This window comes from Neovison vison, chromosome 2 (assembly GCF_020171115.1).
Source record: "Neovison vison isolate M4711 chromosome 2, ASM_NN_V1, whole genome shotgun sequence".
NCBI classification, from domain to species: Eukaryota; Metazoa; Chordata; class Mammalia; order Carnivora; family Mustelidae; genus Neogale; species Neogale vison.
This window is the reverse complement of record NC_058092.1, coordinates 225,023,748-225,034,286: the sequence shown is the minus strand read 5'-3', so window position 1 is coordinate 225,034,286 and position 10,539 is coordinate 225,023,748. Positions and strand designations below refer to the sequence as shown.

The 10,539-nt window shown below is 45.9% G+C and overlaps 1 long non-coding RNA gene across 2 annotated transcripts; it reads right to left on the bottom strand.

Annotated features, from left to right (window-relative positions):
* Positions 1-409: 409 nt before the first annotated feature.
* Positions 410-5,515, bottom strand: LOC122899016. 2 transcript variants are annotated; one of them, XR_006383083.1, is made up of 3 exons: positions 4,919-5,515; positions 1,226-1,383; positions 410-629 (listed from the first exon to the last, which is right to left on the bottom strand). It is a non-coding gene; the product is annotated as an uncharacterized LOC122899016 (long non-coding RNA). The 2 variants fall into 2 exon arrangements; XR_006383082.1 differs by lacking the exons at positions 410-629; positions 4,919-5,515 and adding an exon at positions 2,462-3,122 and having other exon boundaries at positions 1,225-1,383.
* Between the last annotated feature and the right edge of the window lie 5,024 nt (positions 5,516-10,539).

The following is a 10,539-nucleotide window of genomic DNA, read 5'->3' as shown; positions in this document are numbered from 1 at the left end:
GGGACCAGAGAGAGAGTGTACAAATAGCTCTATTTTTAAATAAGTATAAATGTTGTTGAGTGCTAGAAGGGAGTTAACAGGGTACAGAGAGTGAGAGGAACAGGGGGAGGAAGCCGACACTGGGCAAGGAGGCATCGGAGCTGAGTCCTGAAGGGCGGGAAGGAGGCAGCTTTGCCAAGAGGTAGGACAGCAGGTGTAAGGACTTGGATGCAGGAATGGGTTTAGTCCATTAAGGACCCCAAAAAACGCCCCAGGGTGACTGGCACTCATTAGTCAGGAGGAGGGGGGTAAGCCAGAAGGGGAATACAAAAGGGAGAGATAGGGGAAGCCGGGGTGAGCAAGCCGGGGCAAGCAAGCACCACGGCAAGAATGGACTGAAGGTACATGGGCACGATGTGGGGAAGAACTTTCCAGCAGTTGGAGCCATCCAGATGGAACGGCTGCTCTGGCAGATGAAGTGCCCAACCACCAAAGCTCATCTCCGTTGTTCTCAAAAATGTGGTGCTCAATTCCTCCAGTCTGGAGTTCAGCTTCACGATGATCTTTATCACACATCCTCTTGTTAGATTCAATCCCTCCCTCCGGCCTGACTGGCTCTTTCCAGATAAGCACGCCCCTGATGGCCTCATCTGGAAGCCAAGGATGGAAATGTCTGCTAGAGCAGAGCTGAGCACAGCTGGCCGCTGAACCCGCCCTCCAGCAGAGGGGAGAGGCTGTGCTTAGGGCTGTGACGCAGAGGGCTCAGGCTTTAGACAGGGAGCGGATGACCTTCACTATCTGCGGGTCCTGACCGGGTCTCCGAGATCTGTGTGCATGCATCACAAAGGACAACATACATTCCGACACTAGTGGGTTTTTAGGGGAACGTGTCTTCATGAAGGTTCAATATGTAGATATGAAGAAAGCAAATTTCTTTTTTTGGGGGGTAGTATTTAAGCATAACATTTTTATTTTCAGGAATCAATATTTCTTTTTATGCCAACAACATATTTCTGAGAAGTGTCCGGTAGGCCTGCGATCTTGTCTATAATTGCTTCAGCATCTGGACCCTGGGGTTGGAGGCCAGCCAGGCAGCCTCTCATCACCCAGGGAGAGGGGCGTGTGATAACCGTTATGCCGTGGGTCCCTTTTCAATCCAGAAGACGTTTTCATTTTTGCTACCATTAGAATGTTCCTATTTAGGGAAGCCGGGCTTTCAAAACCAGCATTGTGAAGAAGCGCTTACCTTAAGCATGCACGCACCATAGGCAGAACCGGTTCTTTCTGGCCAGTGTGGCGCCCGCAGCCACAGGTCCGTATTTTGCACTCTGGGCAAGTCCACCTGCGTTCCCACTGCTGGGGATCACCCGGAGCTGGGAGCCTCTGGCTTGGAAACTCGTTCTCCTAAGTGCAGATGTTTACACTTTAGTTTCCGCATTTACAGAATTAAGAGACACGAGATTTGTCTCATCATAAAAATATTAATTTTTTTTTTTAAATCCCGCCTGCTGAGTTTACAGAAGAGTTACAGAAGGCAGCTGCTAGTGGGCCCCTTGGACCACGCAGCACACACGCTGCTGCCTCGGAGGGGACCCGCGCTTGCCGCTCTGGGCTCCCGCCGCCCGTTCCCGCAGAGGCTCTTGTTAGCAGAAATCCCCCGGGTAAGGAATGGGCTGTGGTCAGGGGCCACTTCTGTGTGATTCTATTTCTCAAAGCCTGGTCCGCAGGTCACCTGCCCCGGAATCACTTGGGGCAGGACTGGGGAGAGGCTTGTTTGAAGTGAAGACGCCTGGACTCGAGCCCAGCCTAGTGAGGGAGCATCTCTGAGGCGGGAATCCAGGAGTCTGCTTTATTTGCTAAGTCACACATGTGAGTTTTGGATATACTGAAGATTGAGAACCACTAGCATTACTTTTCTTAGATGGGATTTTTGGGTTATTTTTAGTCTAGTAATTAAAGTAATGGCAGACAGTGCTTCCTCTGCGTTAGTCATTGTTCTAAATACTTCTATTTACATAAGCACTAATTGGACCCTTACAAAACTGTATGACACAAGTCTATTAGAATCCCCATTTTATAAGAATGGACAGAAACGCAGAGAGGTTAAGTAACTTGATTAATATCACACAGCCAGGATTCAAACCCAGGCAGAGTCTGGTGCACAGTCCACACATTTAACTCTAGACAGGCTATTTTATGCCTCGGTTTTCTATAATACGACCATATCCCCCCGTGCCGCACCCATATGGCAAACACCTCTTCTTTCAAAACTAACTTAGCCTATTTGCCTCTGTGAATCTTCTTCCTTCCCCCCATGAGGCAAATACTTCCTTCTATCATGTGTGAAATGGAAGATGGGAGCACAGGCAGGTAGTAGAGCTACAAACTTGCCTCTTGGCCTTACCCCCGACACTGTGACATCTGTAACTTATTAACATTGGCATCAAAACCACAGTTCTTGGGTTGTTAAAAGGGACCCTACCTCACAACATTCACTGGCACTGAGTTTGTCTGTCATTCAAACTGTGAAAACCCACGCCAGATTTCTTAGGCGTGAAGTAGAAGTTCCCCTCGTTACTCATCAGAGAAGCTCCAGGTGAAAGGCTGACTCTTGTCTGTTGAAGAGGTGAATGAATGAAGGAATGAACAAATGAATGAATGAATTCTGTATGTCATTCTCTGGTGTCTCATCAGTGCCCTGGGGAATCAAGCTTCCTGTTCTTATCACACCTCCTTTCCCTTAGCAAAGGTCCTGCTTTGCTAAGGAGGTCATTACCCCTCCTTGGCAGGTGGAAATGTGTTGACTCATATCCTGATGCCTCCTGTCACGTGGTGCTTTTATCCGAAGTAGACGACAAACCCTCCTGAATTGTCGGATCCATCCCACAATAGAGCTGGGACTTGGGCATTATTATCATTCTCATTGTGTGTGCAGAACCAGTAGAACCGAGGGAAGGTTAATGAACCTGCCCAAGGTCACCACACCTGAGCAGCTCCGCCAACCTCGGAAGCGGAGACTTCCTCACCCCCAGACTCTCCCTTCCGTCCCACAGTCTGTCCCGCAGTCCAGGAGTCCTTCCCGCTCTCCTGGACCCCCACTGCCATTTGCTTCAGTGCCCACCTGCAAGCTCTGGTCACTGGTGCGTTTCCTGGTATCGGATACTCTTTCACTCCCAACAAGGACATTTCCAGCGTGACAATCACTCCATCAGCCACTCAAAGCAGGAGCACTTGAAAGGAGGATGGCTATTTTCCATGAGTACAATTATTTATGTGCACAAATAATCGTGCACATAATTGGCTAATGGAGAGTGCAATCGGCCACATGTGGGCATAATTAGCCACTTGCCCCTCATTTGGAGGGTATAATTATCAAAGCAGGCAATTTTATATCTGCGGATAATTGTACGTGCAGAAGAGAGTGGCGGTGAGGAAATCCGGTCCTTAATTACTTTTCATGTCATTATTTTCAGAAAAGCATTTGAAGATAAAGGTAACTTTCTGCTTGCAATTGCCTGCTTGGATCAAGTGTCAGATCTAGTCGTGAGGAGAAGGCAGAGAGCAGGGCACAGGGAAGAATGCGCCAGGATTTTGTGTACGGAGCTGAAGTCTGAAGTTTCCTCGCCAGAAACACCCCAGCAGCCAATTACCCTGGACATTACACCGAGGCCCACCTAGTGGTCAGCCATCTGCCTACGCAGACAATAAAGCTCGGTTTTTATCCTTCTCCATTATTGTGTATCATTTTTGCTTTAGCAGTTTTAACGTTTTCCTCACTTTGTGGTTTTATAATCTCAAAAACGCCAGTTGGCTTGGCACAGCAAGTGATTCTGTTCGCTGCTGGAAGTGGGTCATTTAAAATGCTTTAACAATACCTTTAACTAGTCATTCATCTGGGGATGTACACAGAATAATAAATTGAGAACACGTCTCTTTGTGGTTTTTCCAAGACGTTAGATGACAGAGATTTTAAAGTCTCTGCTGTGCCCCCTGCATTCTGGTTTAAACAGCTCTGCAAAAACTTTCCCACTCTCCCACTCAATCACACAAAAATACACTTGCTAACAGCAGATCCTAAAAATACATGTCACATGCGAGCACAAGGGAAATTATTTCTTAACATGAATTGACTCTTTAGGAATATGCAAGCTGAGTAATTTTTTAAAAAGAAACTCCAAATCTCCTATTACACTCTCCTCCATCTCCATCAGAGCCCTGTCTTTAAGGGGGAGGGGGCTGGGATGCACAGCGGCTGGGGGACAGGCTTTTTGGCATTAGAAAGATGTGGGTTTCCAGCTTGACTCTGCCACTTGCCGGATGTGTGAATCTGGATAAGTTATTTAAAATTTCTGATTCCATTTCCTCATCTGTTAAATGGGATGCTGTTCTGAAGGTTAAAAGGAATGCAGGTAAGGTACCTAACACAGTGCTGGGCACATTCTAAGGGCTCAGATAGGTGGTACCTATTATGAATATTAAGGGCCTCATTTTCTAATCCATAGCATCCCTAACCTGTATCAGTCACATGACGCTGTATGTCCCATGTCCAGGCCTCGTCCCCTACTAAATGGATAGAAACGCTGTCTTACACGTCTTGAGAGTCCGCCCAGCACCTGCCCGTAGAAGATGCTCAGCAACTTGCGATGGACGATGGCGCACAGCATCCCGACATCTCCCTCTGACATTCACTGACCTTGAGCACAACATCACACTGCCCTCTATGGCTTCGGGACCTAGATCACAAGTTCCAGCCTCCACAACTGTCTCCACGGTCACCCTCCTAGCTGCAGGGGTCCTTCTAGTGTCTGTGCGCGCTCTCTGGCTTCGGGACCTCAGCCGTCACTCCCCTCCAGCCGCTCTTCGGACTTCGTTACCCCTCATCGCTGAGGCACCTCAGGATCGTGAGTTTCCTCGGGCCTCGTCATGTCCCCTTCCTTACCTTCCACCTTGCAGGGCCCGGCCGTGCACACCTCTTCCCGGCTCTGCCTTCAAAGCCTTCACGTCGATAGCTTGAAACTAGTCACTGTAGGAGTATTTATACCACATGATATGCAAATATTACAAATCAAGGCTCCCCCCACCCCCACCCCAGGAAGGCCAGTGGTTAGCCATTTTCCAGCATAATACTGCACCTGTGTGCATATATTTATAGATAAGCCCCAATCCCTTCTCAGCTCCTTGTTGTCTATCATCCCCTGCTGACTCCTGACCTTCCTATTTTGTATTCCACAGTCATCTCCCAATACACATAACTCCGTTCTTCCACACCATGTCCTCTGATGGTCTGCTCCTTCCCTTTTCCAGACTCTACTTGGGGGTAAGTTGAACATTCTCCTCGGATCCCATTCATTCCCTCTGTTTCCCATCTCTGATTAACTCCTCGTGCGCTCCCCTCAGGGGACAGCTCCTGATGCCTGCATCACAGGCAGTGTTTTAAATGTGGTAGACACTGTCTGTCTGCAGTTACTGTTCTGACATTCACATTATCTCTTTAAGAGAAGGAGAGAAAGGGGCGCCTGGGTGGCTCAGTGGGTTGAGCATCTGCCAGGGTCCTGGGATCCAGCCCCAGCTCTGCGTGGAGCCGCATTGGGCCGGTGGCGCAGCAGAGAGCCTGCTTCTTCTTTTCCCTCTGTGGGCTGCTCCCCCTACTTGTGCTCTCTTTCTTTGTCTGGCAAATAAATAAATAAAATCTTTTTTTTTTTTAATGAAGATTTTATTTATTCATTTGAGACGGAGACAGCGAGCCCAGGGGTGGAGGGGCAGAGGGAGAGAGAGAAGCAGGCTCTCCGCTGAGCCAGGAGCCAGACGTGGGGCTCCTGGGGCTCCATCCCAGGACCAGGAGATTATCACCTGAGCCAGAGGCAGGCACTTAACCATCTGAGCCACCCAGGTGTCCCTAAATACATAAAATCTTAAAAAAAAAAAAAAAAATTAGAAGAAGAAAAAGAGAGAGAGAAAGAGGGGTTACATACAGGTCTTTTAATGGTTGGTCCGTTGGTCCCTTCAGAATTTTTTAACTCAATTTTAACACTAATGTAACGCTTCTGGCAGTGATTTTCACGTGGCATTTGACGCTGTTTTCACTCATTGCAGAATGGAGTTCTCTACTGCGCATGCTCGTACAGCCCTAACCCTTGTCAGCCTCGAAGTACCTACCAAAACGGTTACGGCTCTCCCCTGGAAGAAGAAAATCACAAGTATTGCGTTTCTTTAAAAATCACAAATCTACAGTGAGGTGCTTACCCCAGAGTAGTGTTGCTCAAGGTTGTCCCTACGGAGCCCACGACAGACGCTCAGTGTTCCTCTGGAACATTTGCTGAACCCGGGCCTGGGCCAGAGGGGGCGGGGGAGAAGAAAGGGTACAGCCAGGCAGGAAAAGGAAAGGTATAGCAGGGGATGAAAAAGAATGATTATGAAGGGCATTGCGCCCTGTTCTCTGGGACAGCTCTGCACATGGCTAAGTGGGAGACAGCAAACTGCGCTGTGTCCATTTGGCCTGCACAGTCCTTTTGAGGGATTTTACCCAAAAATGGAAATTTCTGGCTTTTTCTGGGAAATCTTCAATATTGGCCAGACTGGTCCTGACTTTCTGCATGGGAACACAATTGGCTGGGAATGAGTAGCAGCTGCCCCTTTAAAACAGGAAAGCACTCTCCAGCTGGAAACAGCCCACAGCCCGCACCCACCCACCCCAAATTGTTTCACATCCAGCCCAAATCACTCCTTTATGTCATCAGCTGGGCCTCTGCAGGCATCTGAGCTTGTGAATTCTAGCCTAAAGAAAGCCCTGGAGCTTACCTCCATTTTAAACTTTTCCCAAAGTGATGTTTTATAGGCTAGGGTAGACTCTCAGTGTTTCTCTCACCTATGAGCCTCCACAGTGCCTTCTGCAAAGTAGATGCTCAGTTAACCAGAACGAAGTACTCACTGAAATTAAATGGACTGACCATCCAGGCAGCTTGCTGGAGCTCAGGCATTCTAGTACTGCTGGGACACGAGCTGCAGAACGTCACTTAGAACAGGTGAGGCTTTGGTCTCTCGGCAACGGAGGCAAAGTCCCCTCCCGGAGTCTGTAGAGAACGCACAGGCCCTTTCAAGAACAAGGGTGAGAACCAGTTAGGGAAGCTCCTTTTACTGGACAAATGTATTACTGGACCAAGATTTCAGTGCTTAATAGAAGGACCAGAGCACTAATTAGTCTCTTAATCCTTAGTTTGCCACATGGGCCTCTGTTTCCTCATCAGAAAAGCAGGACTTGGTAGCAGAGTGAATGTTCTCTGCATGATTCCATTCTCGCTTCCTCCAAAAGAGGGGGTGGCAAACTAGCCTTAATCCCAGCACCTTCGCAGCAAATGTCTTTATAATTAGACTTGTTACTGACTTTAAAATAATTTTTTGAATCCCTAAATAAAATAATGAACGTTGTGTTTCTGATGGAGAAGGAAGTGGGAGACTGTGAACATGCCATTTTCTCACCATTGTGACTTGTTCTTGGTAACACCTGGCTTAGGCTGGTGAGCTCTCTGCACTGCTCGTCCTCCTGGGCCGTTACCTTCGGCCTAGACATGGCAGAAGGATAAATCCTGCACGGAAATTAATAAAGATCTCTGTTACAAGCGTCTTTGAAGCATCTGCCTGCCCTCAAAGTCATGCACTAGCTCCCATACTAATTAGAGCAGAACAAAATGGGTGCCTTTCCTTTTCGGTAGAAAATTAAAAACCAAGAAACTGTTTCCCCCTCTTTTGATGTAACCTGACACCACTGTGCATACGAAGCATCTCCCATACCGAAATGAAGGATAAAGCAAACACCAAGGTGCTAATTGAATTCATATCTCCTCCTCTCCCAGAAGCCAGAAAAACAGAACCAACAAAGCAGTTTCAGTTCGTCGAATCTAAACAATCCAAACAGACCCCTTCTCAAATTAAAGTCCTTTTTCAACATCTGAAATTGTTGCACGGCAAATTGGATGCTGTATTATTTCCATGGAGGAAATTCCCCCAAAGGAAGCAAGAATATTATTTTTGCAAATAATTTGCTTTCCACATAGCCAATGATCTAAAATCTGTGAGGGCTTAATTAAAAATTGCCAGAAACACTCATAGCAAGTCAAAAGAAGTGAAGAAAGATACATTTCTTAGATGAAGACAGGTATGACACATTGAGAGCATTTCAAAGCTCTTGAATCACTAAGAAAATCTATGTGTCCCTTTTTTAAAAATTCATTAAATAGTTGTAGGACAAAACTAGAACTCTTAAACAAATCTTCACTCGCAGCTACAACTTGTCAAGTATCTACACCGTACGAGATGCTATTCTTGACATCTATCCCAAGTTCCTCACTGCACTCCATCAGTATCCCCCACCTTCCCTCTGGAGAAACAGACGCTGAGAGAGGCAAGGTCATTGAAGGTCACTCAGCAAGTGGTAGCCTCGGGATTTGGATCAGGTCTAACTAAACTTAAAACCTATGCTTTAAATAATAGAAAGCACTTACGATGATGAATTTAGCAATAAGCAAGCTTTGACCACATCTCATAAATTGAAAAATCCACTCTTCTTGTTATTGTCTGCATCATCTCTTAAAGTTTTTATTTCTTCCTTTGCAGACATCTCTCTTAAGGTCTTAAATTTCCTGAAGTGGAGGGCTGAAAGTTGTTACATTATGACATTATTAGCTTATTTTGTTTATCATAACCTGTCTTGACTCCTTCCTCCCATTTGTGAACACTGCCTGTCAAAAATCTACTCTCCTGGGTTAGACAGTCTGTCATTTTTGTTTCATTTGGGACAGGAGAATTAATGGATGGGATTAACTAAGAGATGGTGGAGGGATGTGAGGTTTAAATAGACTAAGCAATGAAGAAAACAGGTGTTTGTGTGGGTAAAGAAAGTGCAAAATACAAGATTTTAGAGGAAGTAGCATGGCAAGTTTTAAGAGCTTTCAGGTATTCTAGCGGCTCTTAACCGCTATTTATAAAACTACCAAAGCATCTTATTTATTCATGTGCCTAATGTGAAAAGCAATCACAATCATGCTTCTCCCATATAATACCTAGTGAGTCCCATATCAAACTGTCAAAAGAGCAAATGATGAGATAAAGGCAATGGCATTTGTTTCCATGACCACTGATATGAACACAAGGCCAAACTCTACTCTTCTAGATATTCTTTTCTTACTTTGTGGATCTACTTTTCTGTCTGTCTGCTCCCCCAGTGAACAACTTAAGGAACTCTACTGTGTTCATTTATCTTGGCATCTACTTTGCCTAGCACAATGACTAACACAGGATTGACGCTTGGTAAATTCTCATTGAATGAGCAGAGGCATTGCCTGGGAATCCCTACTGACCACTGGATTGGACTCCAAGAACTAGTCTTGGCTGAGGTCCAGCACAAGTTCTCCAAGTCCCTTTGAACCCCAACTGTAAATCTGTGATGTCCCCCTGCCCCCGTCGCCCGCCAACCAGATGGATCCATTTCCCTAGCCCTGGCCTGACCTCCTTCCGGCTTCCTCCTCCTCTCCCTGAATGTCCTTGCCAGCCCCAGGCACTAGGATGTATGAATTATGATACCAACTCTTGAGTTACTCTGAAAACATCCTAGATGGAGGGATTCTTGATCGCTGAGCAGGCTGCCAAGCGAGAAGCATGAAGTGAAAACCAGAGAGGCAGACGGGACAGTCAATTAAAAAGAGAACCTGAGAAATTCCCTAAGATTAATTGCTAATGAACTTGGAGGCCACTGTCAAATCTTTGCCATGTATTTAGGAGATGAGAAAATGAAGACAGAAGGTATGCAGCTCGACTGAATATCGTTGGTACGGAGGAAAGATAGTATAGTATAGTAACTAGGGGCAAAATAGTTTAGTAACTAGGGGCAAAACCTGGGTCAAGGAAGATTTTGTTGTTTTGCCTTTTGCTTTAAAAGGCTGGTAACAATGCCAGAGACGAAATGTGGAGCAAAGGGAAGCCAGAGCCCCTCAGCCTCGGAACTCACACTGAAGGGAGACCGTAATAATTTAAAAAGTGATCTGAAGTCAGCCATGACATAACCTTCAAAGATTACAAGAAATCAGGAGGAGAAGCAGCCGCCTTGGAGAATGTGACCGTACAACTAAATGTCATTTTGACAGCTTCTTTCTTGGAGGTACGTTTAAGATTATTTGAGTTGTCATTTTTTCTAGGAAGACTTCACTTTAATTATACAAATATTGAATATTTTTCAAGATAAAAACAGTAAAGAATTTGCTTTGAAGTCTTTAGCCTTCAAACACTATTATATGAAATCCTCATTGGCAAAACAGTGAGGAATATGGAAATAAGTGGATTCCGGCCTCATAAATGAGGAACTGTGAATGTTAATGGTGCAGTTTTACCAGGAACCTTTTAAAGGGCCCACAACGGAGAGGCTTTGTTATTTCAAATATCACAGAGCTGAGGGCTCCCTGAGGGAGGTAGTGATAAATATTGGTAAAATGCCTATAAAGACAGCAGGGCAAAAATAAGCCAGAAGTTTGAGCTGGCCATTTAAAAAAGCTGCGTAACCTTTCATTTAAT